The sequence below is a fragment of the Saccopteryx bilineata genome, chromosome 1 (genome assembly GCF_036850765.1).
Source record: "Saccopteryx bilineata isolate mSacBil1 chromosome 1, mSacBil1_pri_phased_curated, whole genome shotgun sequence".
Taxonomy (NCBI): domain Eukaryota; kingdom Metazoa; phylum Chordata; class Mammalia; order Chiroptera; family Emballonuridae; genus Saccopteryx; species Saccopteryx bilineata.
The window spans coordinates 309,593,737-309,609,516 of NC_089490.1; the positions used below are offsets into that span (position 1 = coordinate 309,593,737).

At 39.6% G+C, this 15,780-nt stretch overlaps 1 pseudogene; it reads left to right on the forward strand.

Moving 5' to 3' along the window:
* Positions 1-712: 712 nt before the first annotated feature.
* Positions 713-1,040, forward strand: LOC136320473 (COX assembly mitochondrial protein homolog pseudogene; annotated as a pseudogene).
* Positions 1,041-15,780: the final 14,740 nt, after the last annotated feature.

Here is a 15,780-nt window from a genome sequence, read left to right on the forward strand (position 1 = left end):
CCTTCTGCTCAGAGGGAGGTGGCTGCTCTTCAGTGCCTAACTGTCCCATTTATCACAACTATAATTCCAGGCTCTGTCTCCTCCCTTTGAGCCCTCAATCTCCCCTCTCTCACAGCTGATAGCACTGCCTCTATGTCACACAGAACTGTGCTTTTCAAACGGTGGGTCATCCCCTTAACCTAGAAATCCACTCAGCCTTAGCAGTGAAGGCACAAACTGACATCATGACCTTTCCTGGCATACACACAGAAGCACACAGCATCACCTATGCAGTAATCCTGCCAAAAGGTCTCACCAGGACTGGATCACAAGGAAGCATTCAGATAAATTTAGAACATGGAACATTCTAAGAGACAACTGGCTTGGACTCTGCAAAAGTGTCAGTGTCAAAAAAGAGAGAGAGAGAGAGAGAGAGATGGGAGACTATTTTAGATTAAAGGAGATAAAGATGCATAACTAAATACAATGTGTGGATGAATCTTGATTGGATTCTGCTTCCAAAAATGGCTCTTAAAATCATCGAGGAAAATTGTCAAAGTTTTAATATAAACTGCATATCACATGGCAATATTGGATGAAGGTTAGTTTTCCTGAGTGGCATAATGGTAATGGAGTTATGTTGAAGAATGTCTTTATTCTTCAGAGACTCATTCGGGAGTGAAGAGATGGAGTGTTTGCACTTTCAAAAATGCATACAGTCTCGGTCGCCAAGATGGCGCTCGGCCCGGCAAAGCAGCTTCTCCGACATGCTGGAAAGATGTTTTAATCTTTAAGATAATGAGAAAAAAGGCCTGAGAGAGATAGATGTTCTGAACAAGTTCAAGATTTTACCAAATGTTGCAAAGAGTCTGGAATCCTTATGGTAGTAAAATGCTGGAAAGAAAATTCTGCATTAAAAGAATGTCTAGTCGCTTATTTTAATGACCCTGCCTTTTATGAAAAATGCAAAATGGCATGAATACCTGAAGGAATGGGAAGAATTCGGAGAAACTAGAATTTCTACCAAGAAAAAGCTACAGAAAGTCCCAACAAGCATGTAGGCAAATATTCAAATGATACTCAGTAAGTCTATTCATGGAAATCAAAATGACCTAAAATAATGGATTCAAGGAAGTATGTTTATTTTACCCTAAATTATGGAAATATTAATTTTATTTGAAATAAATATTTTTAATTAAAAAAATACACATAGTCAATCCTCATTATTCACAGATGCCATATTTGGAAGTTTGCCTACTTGTTAAATTTGTAACCCCAAAATCAATATTTCTGGTGTTTTAATGGTCACTTACAGACAGGCCTAGGCTGATGAAAATTTGAATCACTCAATATGCACATTTCCAGCTGAGGTCAAACAAGGCAACACTCTGCTTTCGTATCTCACTTGTTTTATACTATAAACAAGTGTCCTTTTCACAGTCTGTTTAATGCCATGTTTTTCACATTTTTGTGCTTTTGTTGAAGATTTTGCTATTTAAAAAGGCTCACACATAGTGTTGAAGGGTTTTATAGTGTTCCTAATAACAAGACTCTGTGATGTGCCTCACAGAGAAAATCCACGTATTAGATAAGTTTTGTTCAGTCATGAATTATAGTACTGCTAGCTATGAGTTCAATATTAATGAATCAACAACATATATTAAATACAATACCTTTAAAAAGAAGTACATGGTCCTTGGCTGGTTGGCTCAGTGGTAGAGCATCAGCCTGGTGTGTGGATGTTCCAGGTTTGATTCCTGGTCAGGGCACACAGGAGAAGGAAGCGCCCATTTGCTTCTCCACCCCTCACCCCCTCACCCTCTCACTTCTCTCTCTCTCTCTCTCTCTCTCTCTCTTTCTCTCTCTCTCTCTCTTTCTCTCTTTCTCTCATCCCTTCCTGCAGCCATGGCTTGACTGGAGCAAGTTGGCTTCAGGTGCTGAGGATGGCTCCATGTCCTCTGCCTCAGTAGCCAAGAAGAGCTTGGTAGCTGAGCAAACTGAGCAATGCCAATGGGCATTGCCCCCTAGTGGACTTGCCGGGTGGATCCCAGTCGGGGCACATGTGGGAGTCTGTCTCTGCCTCCTCTCCTCTCACTGAATAAAAAAATAAAAAGAAACACACATGAAATAAGGTTAATGAAAATGTGACCACAGGCTCACAGGAACCTAACCCTATATTTATCTTAAGGACAATGGCTCAATATTTACTAACTCAGTGTTTGCTGCAATTTTATATTCTATAATAACTACTGTGAATAATGAAAATCAACTATGTGTACACATTTATACACATACATACATATACATATATGCATATATGTGTGTAATTTACACACAGACATTGCAGAGATGTGGCAAAATGTTAACTAGATGAAGGCTATATGGATGTTCATTGTTCTAGTCATTTATACTGTGAATTTAACTTTTTCAAAACAAAATGTTGGAAGAAAAAACATAGACTCCCACAAACTGTGGCTTGTGACCCATTAATTGTCATAAAATTACTATAGTGCAACCAGCATTTTTCTAGCAAAGAAGAATGGAATGAAGTAGAATAGAGCAGAATAGAAAATATCAGTGCCTTGCATTCTTGTTTTGCAAAATTTGTTTCCAGATAGGGTGTGGATATGTGTTTACTGGGTTATAAAATAAAATGTTTTTCTTATTATGAGTTAAAGTTCAAAAAACTTTGCAAGTCATGGGTCTGTAGGACCAAAGCATCCTCCTGACACTCCTTCTATACTTCCCTTTTTATTCCGTGTTTCTGTGCCAGGATCCAGCCGTGTCTCCAGGGGAGTCCTTCACCTTCCCAGGCTGGCCCACCACAGGCTACGGCTCCTCCCTCTCTGCTTTCACCCCACCCATTCTCCTCGGCTTCTCCCATGTGCTGCTTCCAGGCCATAGGGAATCATACTGTAGTCCACCCAAAATAACCCCCCTGGCTCTGATATTTTTGCTCTAGCCCTCAGTAAGTTATGACTAGTTTATCATCAAGCCCTTGAACTTGTCTCTGATCAGCGCACCATGGAAACGGGGGGGGGGGGGGGGGGCGGGTCTATGAGAGCATACAGAAACACTCGGAGTGAAAGGAGCAGCGAAGGCTTCCATGATGAGGTGCTCCCTTGGAGATTACAAGTTTCTTTTACTAAGTTTCTAGCAGAATTCTGTATAGGAAACAGACATATTTTGTCATGTTTGAGAGAATAGACAGAAGTGAGAATAACAAAATTATAAGGAAAAGAGCATTTGAGGTGGCAGGACCAGCTAGAGCAAAGGCATTAATGGAAAGAAGTAGCAGAAAGAAATGAATCTGGAAGATGAGATAATCTAAGAATCAAAACTGTGAGTGGGATGCCCTTCCTGATGTCAAAGAGAGCAACTCAAAAGAATAGTGTGGCTTCTTTATTGTCATGGAAACCAGAGAGAGTAAGCTAGAAACCACATGCAGAATCATCACTCCTGCACCCTAACAGGTGTTCATAGGTCTGAGGAAATGGAAGATGCTAATTAGGGAAATAGTTTCTGTCTCCTTTTGGCTTAAGCTGGTACTAGCCGGCTTTCTTATAAAGTGTCTATTCTTGAGGTAGGTGTTTTCACTAACTATTAGTCTCAAAAAAATAAAAATAAAAAATATGAGCCTGCAACTATACAAAGAAAACTGGACATGAAGGACACATCCAAGAATACCAGTCTCATCTCTTCACTACCCAACACATTCTGTCAACAGTCTTCTATCCGTGAGCAGAGGCTCAGGATGCTCTTCTAACCTAAATAACTCAGATAGGAGGAGACACATGGAAAGGAGGACAGTGAGCTCCTCCCTGTGAGAAAAAGTGATGATGCCAGAAGGAGATGGGTGGAAGTTCTCAGGGAATCAGCTTGAAGAAGGGCAGGGAAGGACCTGGGCTGGCCCTTTAGAATTATCTGATTCCTCTTGTGCTCTTGTGCTGTCTCCTCATATAAATGGATTTCACTATCCTAGGAGTGACTAGAAACAAGCTACTCCTAAGATACACCAGTCTTGCCCAGGTGGGAGTTTGTCACACATCCTACACACAGCCTTATTTACATAGATTCTGTTTGCATGGCTAAGTATCCTTATAAGTTTCCTCTATCTTATCCAGCACAGTAAATTTTTTTTTTACAACTAAACTAGGAAAATTCAGCATTTGGCTGCTCCCAGGCAAGGAAGAAACAAATGAGACCCTCTAAACTGCAGTTCCCTGTAAGAAGCAAATATTTAGAGTATGTGGGTTAAAAAATAGATATTAGTGATTTGCTTGAGTAAATTCTGAAAAGCCTAGTGTGTGGTACATGAGAAACCAATATATTATAGCTCAGGCAGGGTTCTCTGGCCTCTCAATAAGAGCCCTCATTTATTTAATATTCATTTTTGGAAAACCTGCTGTAATTCTGGGCACCCCACTAAGCACTGCTCCTGCCACCTCCCTTGGAGGAATTATCTCCCCTGCCCCCCGCTGGTTCTCTTCCAGTCCCATTTGTCACTGACTGCTTAGCATTTATAATTCCTCTTAGTCGACATCTCAAACTGGTTATCCTATGAGGCAGACTGAACAACTGCATTTGGCCTGCACAATATTGACCAGCGTCGTCGCCTGGTTGTGGATATTTTTAAATTTTGAATTTTCTATTGCATCTAAAATTTAGGAGAACCTGCCACATTCTGGTTATCTATTGCTGCATAACAAATCACCCAAACTCTGTGGCATAAAACACAACTGTTAGCATAGGTAGCTAGATATTAATAAAAGAAAGGGAGCAAAGGTAATTAAATATTAAGCCTCATTCACTAAGAAGCCACAGCATTCATTGGTTCCCTAGGGGACCCCTGAATCCTCCACCCTTGGGACGTAACCCTCAAAGAGGGCAGGAAGGATCTTTACTGGTCATTAGCCAGGATTACCAAGGAGGAGGGATGGGATAAAACAACAGGGGAAATTCCTCCGCTGAGGCACGCACAGTGGAAACCAAGATAGTGCAGTGGGAGGTAAGCACATGCACAGCAGAAACCAGATGGTGCAACAGAACTTTGGGACACATGCAATAGGAGCCAAGATGATACAGGGAGAGGTCCTTCTATTTGAGGCATGTGCAGTAGAAGCCAAGATGGTGACCATAAAGGGGAGGTGTCTAGCCTCGGGAAAAGACCAGATTGCTTAGAAGGAAGACCCAGCTCAAGCCTGAAAGGATTGGGAAAGAGATTGCTCAGTTTAAAAACCCAAGATAACATAAGCATAGCTTAACAAAGACCTCTCGCTTGGTAGCAAATAGTCATTGCATGTGTTCTTTCTCCATAGCAGCCATGTGAACACCAGCTCAAGTACAAGTCTGGGTATGTCAATGTAGCCCTGAGCGCACCAGGAACAGAAACTAAGCTAGCAGGCAAGGACAGAGACTGAGCAGGACTAAGCTTTGGCATGAAGTTAACTGAATCATACCTCGCCAATGCTGAACCAATGGCACAGGATTTCTGGACCCTGGCTCTTCTTCTTGGCTTAATGAAGGCCAGGTTGGACTTTTTTCACAGCAGGATAGAGCTGAACCACCTGGGGACAGTCATTTGTGTTTGCTCCAGCTTCAATAAACCTTATCACTGCACTTCATCCTTCCAACAGGTCCGTGAAATGTTTTTCTTGTGATTCCATAAAAGAAACCCATTTCCACTGGCAATACAACCATTTGTCATGCTTCTTTAGGTCAGGAATTTGGACTAATCACAGCTTTTGGGGGGTGGAGGATGGTCCATGGTCCCTGCCCCCTGAACTTTGAGGTCTCAGCAGGGAAGACTCAAATGGCTGGGTGACATGAAGAGCTTGGGGCACTTTCCAGAGTAATTCTATCATTTGCATTCCCAGGATTAGTCTAGATGAGCCTCCGTTTATTTAAAAGGTACATATTAAAAGATAATGTTTATTGAAGAAAAGATCCAATAGTTCACATCTTAAATCTTGAAGGGGCACAATGATAGCAACCATAGGGGAATCCAAGATGGCGGCAGAGTAGGCTGATGTTCCATTTGCTTCCTCCCAGGGCCAAACTGGAGTTATAACTAAATTTAAGAACAATCATCCTGAAAAACCAACTCAAGGCTAAATTAAGAGAAGTCTTATAACCAAGAATTGATAGAAGAAGCCACATCAAGATTGGTAGGAAGGGCAGAGATGCAAAAAGGGCTAAAATGATGACAAAAGAATAAATGCACTTCAATAATAACCTTAAATGTAAATGGATTACATGGTAACACAATGAATTAAAATTTAAAAAATAAAAAAAATTTAAGTGTAAATAGATTAAATACTCTAATCAAAAGACATAAGGGAGATGACGTCAGAGTAATGGCGGGGTAGGAAGCGATACCGATAAATCTCCCCCAAAACTCAACAAGATCTTCAACCAGAAACAGAAAAACCTATACTTGGAGCTTCCAGATGCTTCGCAATACACCCAAAGGTAGGATTGAGTGAAAAATTGGCTAAATATATAACCAAACCCCGAAGGAAAAAGGGAGTAAGAAATGCTCCGCCTTCCTCACTAACCTAAACAGGGTGGCTTTCTCTGGTAACTGTGAATATAGAAACTGAGGCGGGCAAAGGGGGTGAATAGATCCAGGCCGCCGCGGCACAAACGGCCGAACCAGGCTGTGGCATACAGATCCAAGCCGAGGAAAATCTGATCCTGTGGCAACCCGGGCAATACAAGCTAACACTCGCACCAAACCCAAACAAAGAAAGACAAGCGGAGCGGCCATTTTACCCGGTCTCCTGGTCGGTGCGCAGTTAGTGGGCGAGAATTTCTTCCTAGGCCCCGAGAGTGGGTGCCCGTGTTGCCCCACGGAGAGGCAGGGTCAGAGGCCTTTCTGTGGGCTGAGGACAGAGTCTCTGGGCAGCCCCAGCGCCCTGGGAAAGCCACGCACGGGAGGGAGTGAGAACTACTTCCAACGGTGGAGATTTTCCGTGCTGGTGAGGGTTTCACTCAGAGGGAACCGCGGCCGGCCTCATATCCTGGTGTGCGCGCGCAGATAAGGAGTGAGCGATTCCTCCGAGTGCCTCCGCAGTGCGCGCCCGTGTTATCGCAGAGAGGGGCAGAGTCAGGGGCCTTTGTGTGGGCCAAAGCGGAATCTCGAGCCGCCCCAGCGCCTTGCAAAAGCCGCGCACGGGGACGGAGTGAGACTCAATTCCAACGCTGCAACTTTTCCCTGCGGTTGGGGGTTTCACTCAGAGCGTGAGACTGCTGGCTGGATATCCTGGTCGCAGACAGTGAGTGAGAGTTTCGTCCAAGCGCCCCCCAGAAGTGGGCGCCCGCTTGTGTTACCGGACAGAGTGGCAGAGCCAGTGGTCTTTGAGTGGGCGGAAAGCCCGCCTGATTATGCTAGCAGCTCTGACTGACTGAGCCTTACCCAGAGCCCTGTGCTGAGTGGAAATAGAGTGGGGAGTTGCCAGCTCTTTGAGCCTCTTACTATCCAGGCAGAGGCAGCAGCAACCCCATAGCTGGATTATCAGGCTACTAACTGAGGAAGGAAAGACTAGGAGAAAGGCTCCAGGAACACGGACTCTCTCACTGTCGGAGCCTATAAATGCTAATGAGCCTCGACTCCCATGAGACTAAAGCACAATACATGACATTGCCATAGAGACTTATCAACTGCAAGCCTCTACCTGAGCGTGCCAAAGGGGCAGAACCCAGGGTACAGAGTCACCGACCAGGAAGAGGGAGAGAAAAGAAAAAGCAAGAAGATAACCTCTCAAAATCAAGAATAATCTGCAGACTTTATAACTTATCACATTTTATTATATTTGTTCGTTTGTTTCTCTTATCTTCATTCTTGATACTTTTTTTTCTTCCTCCAATTTGGCCGATTAACTCTCTACTGGTCTTACTCTCTCCTCTCCTTGAACTACACTACCCATAAGTGTTACATCTCCCATTATCTTTTCTCTTCTCTTCCTTTCTCTCTATGAGGGTTGCACTCCAAAACCCTTAACTCTCTCTCTCTCTCCTTTCTTTTTTCTTCTTTTAGTGGTTCCCTCTTTTTTTTCTCTCTCTCTCTTTCTTTTCTCCCTCTATATTAGTTTCTTCCTTTCTCCTTTACATCTCCTCTCATTCAAACCTCAATAACAAACAAATTATCTTATCTGGGACTCAAACCTATGTTTGTGGCATTTTGGGGGGTTTTTACTTCACCTTTTTAACTCACTAGCAGTGCTCCCATCCCTGGCTCTCCATATTATCTAGTTCTTGTTCCACTAAATACAATAGTAAGTTTTTAATTTGTCCCCCCATTTTTCCGTTTTCCTCTTATTCCTCTCATCATAACTCTTAGACAACCAAAACCTAAAAGCAAATCATTTTATTCTTGACCCAAATTTTTTCCTTATTTGCTTTTTGTGGGTCCATACGCTCTTTTTTTTTTTTTTCCTTTTTTTTTTTTTTTTCTTTTTTTCTTTTTTGCCCCTTTATTACTTTTCCCCAATTCAGGCCCTCCATCACAGGCACTGTTTGTTATAACTCACAGTCCACCACAAGATTTTCTCAAGAAAGAGGGGAGAGGAGAGGAGAGGAAAAAAGGAGGGGGGGAATAATTTCCTTTTTTAAAAAATTTTTATTTTATTTTATTTTTCTTTATTTCATTATTAATTTTTTTTTAAAAAACAACTCTTTTCAATTTTTTATTTTTTTTTTATTTTTTTAACTTTTTATTCTTTATTAAATCTCATTAATACTATCAACAAAACCACCCTCAGATGCCATTAAGGAAGAGAAAATCGAATATCATGGATACAAAAGCAAGAGAGGTAACACAGCTAGATGAGGAAAAATCTATGGAGAAAAAATTTAATATATTGGAAACCTTGGAGCTAAATGACAGAGAATTCAAGATAGAAATCCTAAAAATCCTCCGAGATATACAAGAAAACACAGAAAGGCAATATAGGGAGATCAGAAAACAACTCAATGAACACAAAGAATATATGTCCAAGGAAATTGAAACTATAAAAACAAATCAAACAGAGATGAAAAACTCAATTCATGAGCTGAAAAACGAAGTAACAAGCTTAGCTAATAGAACAGGTCAGATAGAAGAGAGGATTAGTGAAATAGAAGACAAGCAACTTGAGGCACAACAGAGAGAAGAAGAAAGAGACTCAAAAATTAAAAAAATGAGATAGCCCTACAAGAATTATATGACTCCATCAAAAAGAATAACATAAGAATAATAGGTATATAAGAGGGAGAAGAGAGAGAAAATGGAATGGACAACATACTCAAACAAATAATAGATGAGAACTTCCCAAGCCTGTGGAAAGAACTAAAGCCTCAAGTTCAAGAAGCAAACAGAACTCCGAGTTTTCTTAACCCCAACAAACCTACTCCAAGGCATATCATAATGAAATTGACACAAACCAACAGCAAAGAAAAAATTCTCAAGGCAGCCAGGGAAAAGAAGAATACAACATATAAAGGAAGGCCCATTAGATTATCATCAGATTTCTCAGCAGAAACTCTACAAGCTAGAAGAGAGTGGACCCCAATATTTAAAGTCCTGAAAGAGAGGAACTTTCAGCCACGAATACTATACCCATCAAAGCTATCCTTCAAATACGAAGGAGAAATAAAAACATTCACAGATACAGAAAAGATGAGGGAATTTATCATCAGAAAACCCCCACTCCAGGAATTACTAAAGGGGGTTCTCCAATCAGATACAAAGAACAAAAAAAAAACAGAGCCACAAGTAAAAGCTCCAAGAAGAACACAATAAAACCAAATTTAAACTGTGACAACAACAAAAAGAAAGAGGGGGAGAAGATGGAGATTAACAGTAGCAAAGGACGATGGAGTGCAAAAGTACTCACAAAATAGTTCGCTACAATGAACAGGGTAGGGACCCTTTTCATTACTCAAAGGTAACCACCATTGAAAAAACCACCACAGAAGCACATGAGATAAAAAAGATAGCAACAGAGGAAAGATGTATGGAATACAACCAAATAAAAACAAAAGATAGAAAAACGAAAGAGAAGGATCAAACAAGACACAAAACTAACAGAAAGCAATCTATAAAATGGCAATAGGGAACTCACAAGTATCAATAATTACACTAAATGTAAACGGATTAAACTCACCAATAAAAAGGCACAGAGTAACAGAATGGATTAAAAAACAAAATCCAACTGTATGCTGCCTACAGGAAACTCATCTAAGTAACAAGGATAAAAACAAATTCAAAGTGAAAGGCTGGAAAACAATACTCCAAGCAAATAACATCCAAAAAAAAGCAGGTGTAGCAATACTCATATCGGATAATGCTGACTACAAGACAGGAAAAGTACTCAGAGACAAAAATGGCCATTTCATAATGGCTAAGGGGACACTGAATCAAGAAGACATAACAATTCTTAATATATATGCACCAAACCAAGGAGCACCAAAATATATAAGACAGCTACTTATTGATCTTAAAACAAAAACTGACAAAATTACAATCATACTTGGAGACCTCAATACACCGCTGACAGCTCTAGATCGGTCAGCCAAACAGAGAATCAACAAAGACATAGTGGCCTTAAACAAAACACTAGAGCACCTGGATATGATAGACATCTACAGGACATTTCATCCCAAAGTGACTGAGTATACATTTTTCTCCAGTGTACATGGATCATTCTCAAGAATTGACCATATGTTGGGCCACAAAAACAACATCAGCAAATTCAGAAAAATTGAAGTTGTACCAAGCATATTTTCTGATCATAAAGCCTTGAAACTAGAATTCAACTGCAAAACAGAGGAAAAAAATCCCACAAAATGTGGAAACTAAACAACATACTTTTAAAAAATGAATGGGTCAAAGAAGAAATAAGTGCAGAGATCAAAAGATATATACAGACTAATGAAAATGACAATACGACATATCAGAATCTATGGGATGCAGCAAAAGCAGTGATAAGAGGGAAGTTCATATCGCTTCAGGCATATATGAACAAACAAGAGAGAGCCCAAGTGAACCACTTAACTTCCCACCTTAAGGAACTAGAAAAAGAAGAACAAAGACAACCCAAAACCAGCCGAAGAAAGGAAATAATAAAAATCAGAGCAGAAATAAATGAATTAGAGAACAGAAAAACTATAGAAAAAATTAATAGAACAAGGAGCTGGTTCTTTGAAAAGATCAACAAAATTGACAAACCCTTGGCAAGACTTACCAAGGAAAAAAGAGAAAGAACTCATATAAACAAAATCCAAAATGAAAGAGGAGAAATCACCACGGACACTGTAGATATACAAAGAATTATTGTAGAATACTATGAAAAACTTTATGCCACTAAATTCAACAACCTAGAAGAAATGGATAAATTCCTAGAAAAATACAACCTTCCTAGACTGAGTCAAGAAGAAGCAGAAAGCCTAAACAGACCTATCAGTAGAGAAGAAATAGAAAAAACCATTAAAAACCTCCCCAAAAATGAAAGTCCAGGCCCTGACGGCTATACCAGTGAATTTTATCAAACATTCAAAGAAGACTTGGTTCCTATTCTACTCAAAGTCTTCCAAAAAATTGAAGAAGAAGCAATACTTCCAAACACATTTTATGAGGCCAACATAACCCTCATCCCAAAACCAGGCAAGGATGGCACAAAAAAGAAAACTACAGACCAATATCTCTAATGAATACAGATGCTAAAATACTAAACAAAATACTAGCAAATCGAATACAACATATTAAAAAAATAATACATCATGATCAAGTGGGATTCATCCCAGAATCTCAAGAATGGTTCAACATACGTAAAACGGTTAATGTAATACACCATATCAACAAAACAAAGAACAAAAACCACATGATCTTATCAATAGACACAGAAAAGGCTTTCGATAAAATACAACACAATTTTATGTTTAAGACTCTCAACAAAATGGGTATAGAAGGAAAATATCTCAACATGATAAAGGCCATATATGATAAACCATCAGCTAACATCATATTAAATGGCACTAAACTGAAGGCTTTCCCCCTTAAATCAGGAACAAGACAGGGTTGTCCACTCTCTCCACTCTTATTTAATGTGGTACTAGAGGTTCTCGCCACAGCAATCAGACAAGACAAAGAAATAAAAGGCATCCATATCGGAAAAGAAGAAGTAAAGGTATCACTTTTTGCAGATGATATGATCCTATACATCGAAAACCCCAAAGAATCCACAAAAAGACTACTAGAAACAATAAGCCAATACAGTAAGGTCGCAGGATACAAAATTAACATACAGAAGTCAATAGCCTTTCTATATGCCAACAATGAAACAACTGAGGAGGAACTCAAAAGAATAATCCCCTTCACGATTGCAACAAAAAAAATAAAATACTTAGGAATAAACATAACAAAGAATGTAAAGGACTTATATAATGAAAACTATAAACCATTGTTAAGGGAAATCGAAAAAGATATAATGAGATGGAAGAATATACCTTGTTCTTGGCTAGGAAGAATAAATATAATCAAGATGGCTATATTACCCAAAGTAATATACAAATTTAATGCAATTCCCATCAAACTTCCAATGACGTTTTTTAAAGAAATAGAGCAAAAAATCATCAGATTTATATGGAACTATAAAAAACCCCGAATAGCCAAAGCAATCCTAAAGAAAAAGAATGAAGCTGGGGGCATAACAATACCTGACTTCAAACTCTATTATAGGGCCACGACAATCAAAACAGCATGGTATTGGCAGAAAAATAGACACTCAGACCAATGGAACAGAATAGAAAGTCCAGAAATAAAACCACATATATATAGTCAAATAATTTTTGATAAAGGGGCCAACAACACACAATGGAGAAAAGAAAGCCTCTTCAATAAATGGTGCTGGGAAAACTGGAAAGCCACATGCAAAAGAATGAAACTGGACTACAGTCTCTCTCCCTATACAAAAATTAACTCAAAATGGATCAAAGATCTAAACATAAGACCTGAAACAATTAAGTACATAGAAGAAGACATAGGTACTCAACTCATGGACCTGGGTTTTAAAGAGCATTTTATGAATTTGACTCCAATGGCAAGAGAAGTGAAGGCAAAAATTAATGAATGGGACTACATCAGACTAAGAAGTTTTTGCTCAGCAAGAGAAACTGATAACAAAATAAACAGAAAGCCAACTAAATGGGAAATGATATTTTCAAACAACAGCTCAGATAAGGGCCTAATATCCAAAATATACAAAGAACTCATAAAACTCAACAACAAACAAACAAACAATCCAATAAAAAAATGGGAAGAGGATATGAATAGACACTTCTCCCAGGAAGAAATACAAATGGCCAACAGATATATGAAAAGATGCTCATCTTCTTTAGCTATTAGAGAAATGCAAATCAAAACGGCAATGAGATACCACCTCACACCTGTTCGATTAGCTGTTATTAGCAAGTCAGGTAATAGCAAATGTTGGAGAGGCTGTGGAGAAAAAGGAACCCTCATACACTGTTGGTGGGAATGTAAAGTAGTACAACCATTATGGAAGAAAGTATGGTGGTTCCTCAAAAAACTGCAAATAGAACTACCTTATGACCCAGCAATCCCTCTACTGGGTATATATCCCCAAAACTCAGAAACATTGATACGTAAAGACACATGCAGCCCCATGTTTATTGCAGCATTGTCACAGTGGCCAGGACATGGAAACAACCAAAAAGCCCGTCAATAGATGACTGGATAAAGAAGATGTGGCACATATACACTATGGAATACTACTCAGCCATAAGAAATGATGACATCGGAACATTTACAGCAAAATGGTGGGATCTTGATAACATGATACGAAGCGAAATAAGTAAATCAGAAAAAACCAGGAACTGTATTATTCCATACGTAGGTGGGACATAATACTGAAACAAAGAGACATTGATAAGAGTGTGGTGGTTACGGGGGGGAGGGGGGAATGGGAGAGGGATAGGGGGTGGGGAGGGGCACAAAGACAACAAGATAGAAGGTGACAGAGGACAATCTGACTTTGGGTGGTGGGTATGCAACATAATTGAACGACAAGATAACCTGGACTTGTTATCTTTGAATATATGTATCCTGATTTATTGATGTCACCCCATTAAAAAAAATAAAATTATAAAAAAAAAAAAAAAGACATAAGGTAGCTGAATGGATAAGAAAAGATGACTGATGCATATGCTATTTTTTTTTTTTCATTTTTCTGAAGCTGGAAACAGGGAGAGACAGTCAGACAGACTCCCGCATGCGCCCGACCGGGATCCACCCGGCCCGCCCACCAGGGGCGGTGCTCTGCCCCCCAGGGGGCGATGCTCTGCCCATCCTGGGTTTCGCCATATTGCGACCAGAGCCACTCTAGCACCTGAGGCAGAGGCCACAGAGCCATGCCCAGCGCCCGGGCCATCTCTGCTCCAATGGAGCCTTGGCTGCGGGAGAGGAAGAGAGAGACAGAGAGGAAAGCGTGGCGGAGGGGTGGAGAAGCAAATGGGCGCTTCTCCTGTGTGCCCTGGCCAGGAATCGAACCCGGGTCCTCCGCACGCTAGGCCGACGCTCTACCGCTGAGCCAACCGGCCAGGGCGCATATGCTATTTAAAAGAAACCCATCTCAGCACAAAAGACACACACAGGCTGAAAGTGAAAGAATGGAAAAAAATATTCCATGCAAATGAAAATTTAAAAAAGCTGTGGTAGCAATAATTATATCACAATTGTCTAATTGTCTTTAAAACAAAGGCTATAGTAAGAGACAAGGAAGGTCACTAGGTGATGATAAAAAGAACAATCCAACAAGAGAATATAAACATTGAAAATATTTATGCACTCAATATAGGAGCACCTAAATATATAAAGCAGATTTTGATGGATATAAAGGGAGAGATCAACAGCAGCAAAGCAATAGTAGGGTGTTTTAACATTCCACTGACATTAATGGATAGATACTTCAGACAGAAATTCAACAAAGAAACAGTGGTCTTAAATTACACACTAGATTAATTGGATTTAATTGATATCTTCAGAACATTTCACCCCAAAGCAACAGAATATACATTCTTTTCAAGTATACATAGTACAGTTTTTAGACTAGACCACAATTTGGACACAAAAAAGTCTCAATAAATTTAAGAAGATTGAAATCCTATAAAGCATCTTTTCTGACCACAATGACATGAAACTAGAAATCAACTATAATGAAAAACTGGAAAAAAAAACAAGTATTAAATGCTAGGAGGCTAAATAACATGTTATTAACTAATAAATGAGTTAACAATGAGACTAAGAGGAAAACAAAATTTCCTGCAAACAAATACAAATGAACATTCAACAACCCAAACTCTATGGGACACAGTGAAAGCAGTCCTGAGAGGGAAGTTCATAGCATCACAGGCATATCTCAAGAAGCAGGAAAAATCTTAAATAAATAATCTAACCCTATACCTTAAAAGAACTAGAAAAAAGCAACAAATGTAGCCCAGAGGAAATAGAAGGAACGAAATAATAAAGATCATAGCAGAAATAAATGGCATAGAGACTAAAAAAAAAAAAGACAACACAAAAGATCAATCCAAAAGTATTCTTTGTATTGGTTCTTTGAAAAGGTAAACAAAATTGACAAACTTTTAACCAGACTCATCAAGAAAGAAAGTGACAGAACCCAAATAAATAAAATTAGAAATGAAAGAAGAGAAGTAACAGCTGACATTACAGGTAAACAAAGTATTGTAAGAATGTACTATAGAGAACAATATGCCAGCCTGGCTGTTTGGCTCAGTGGTAGA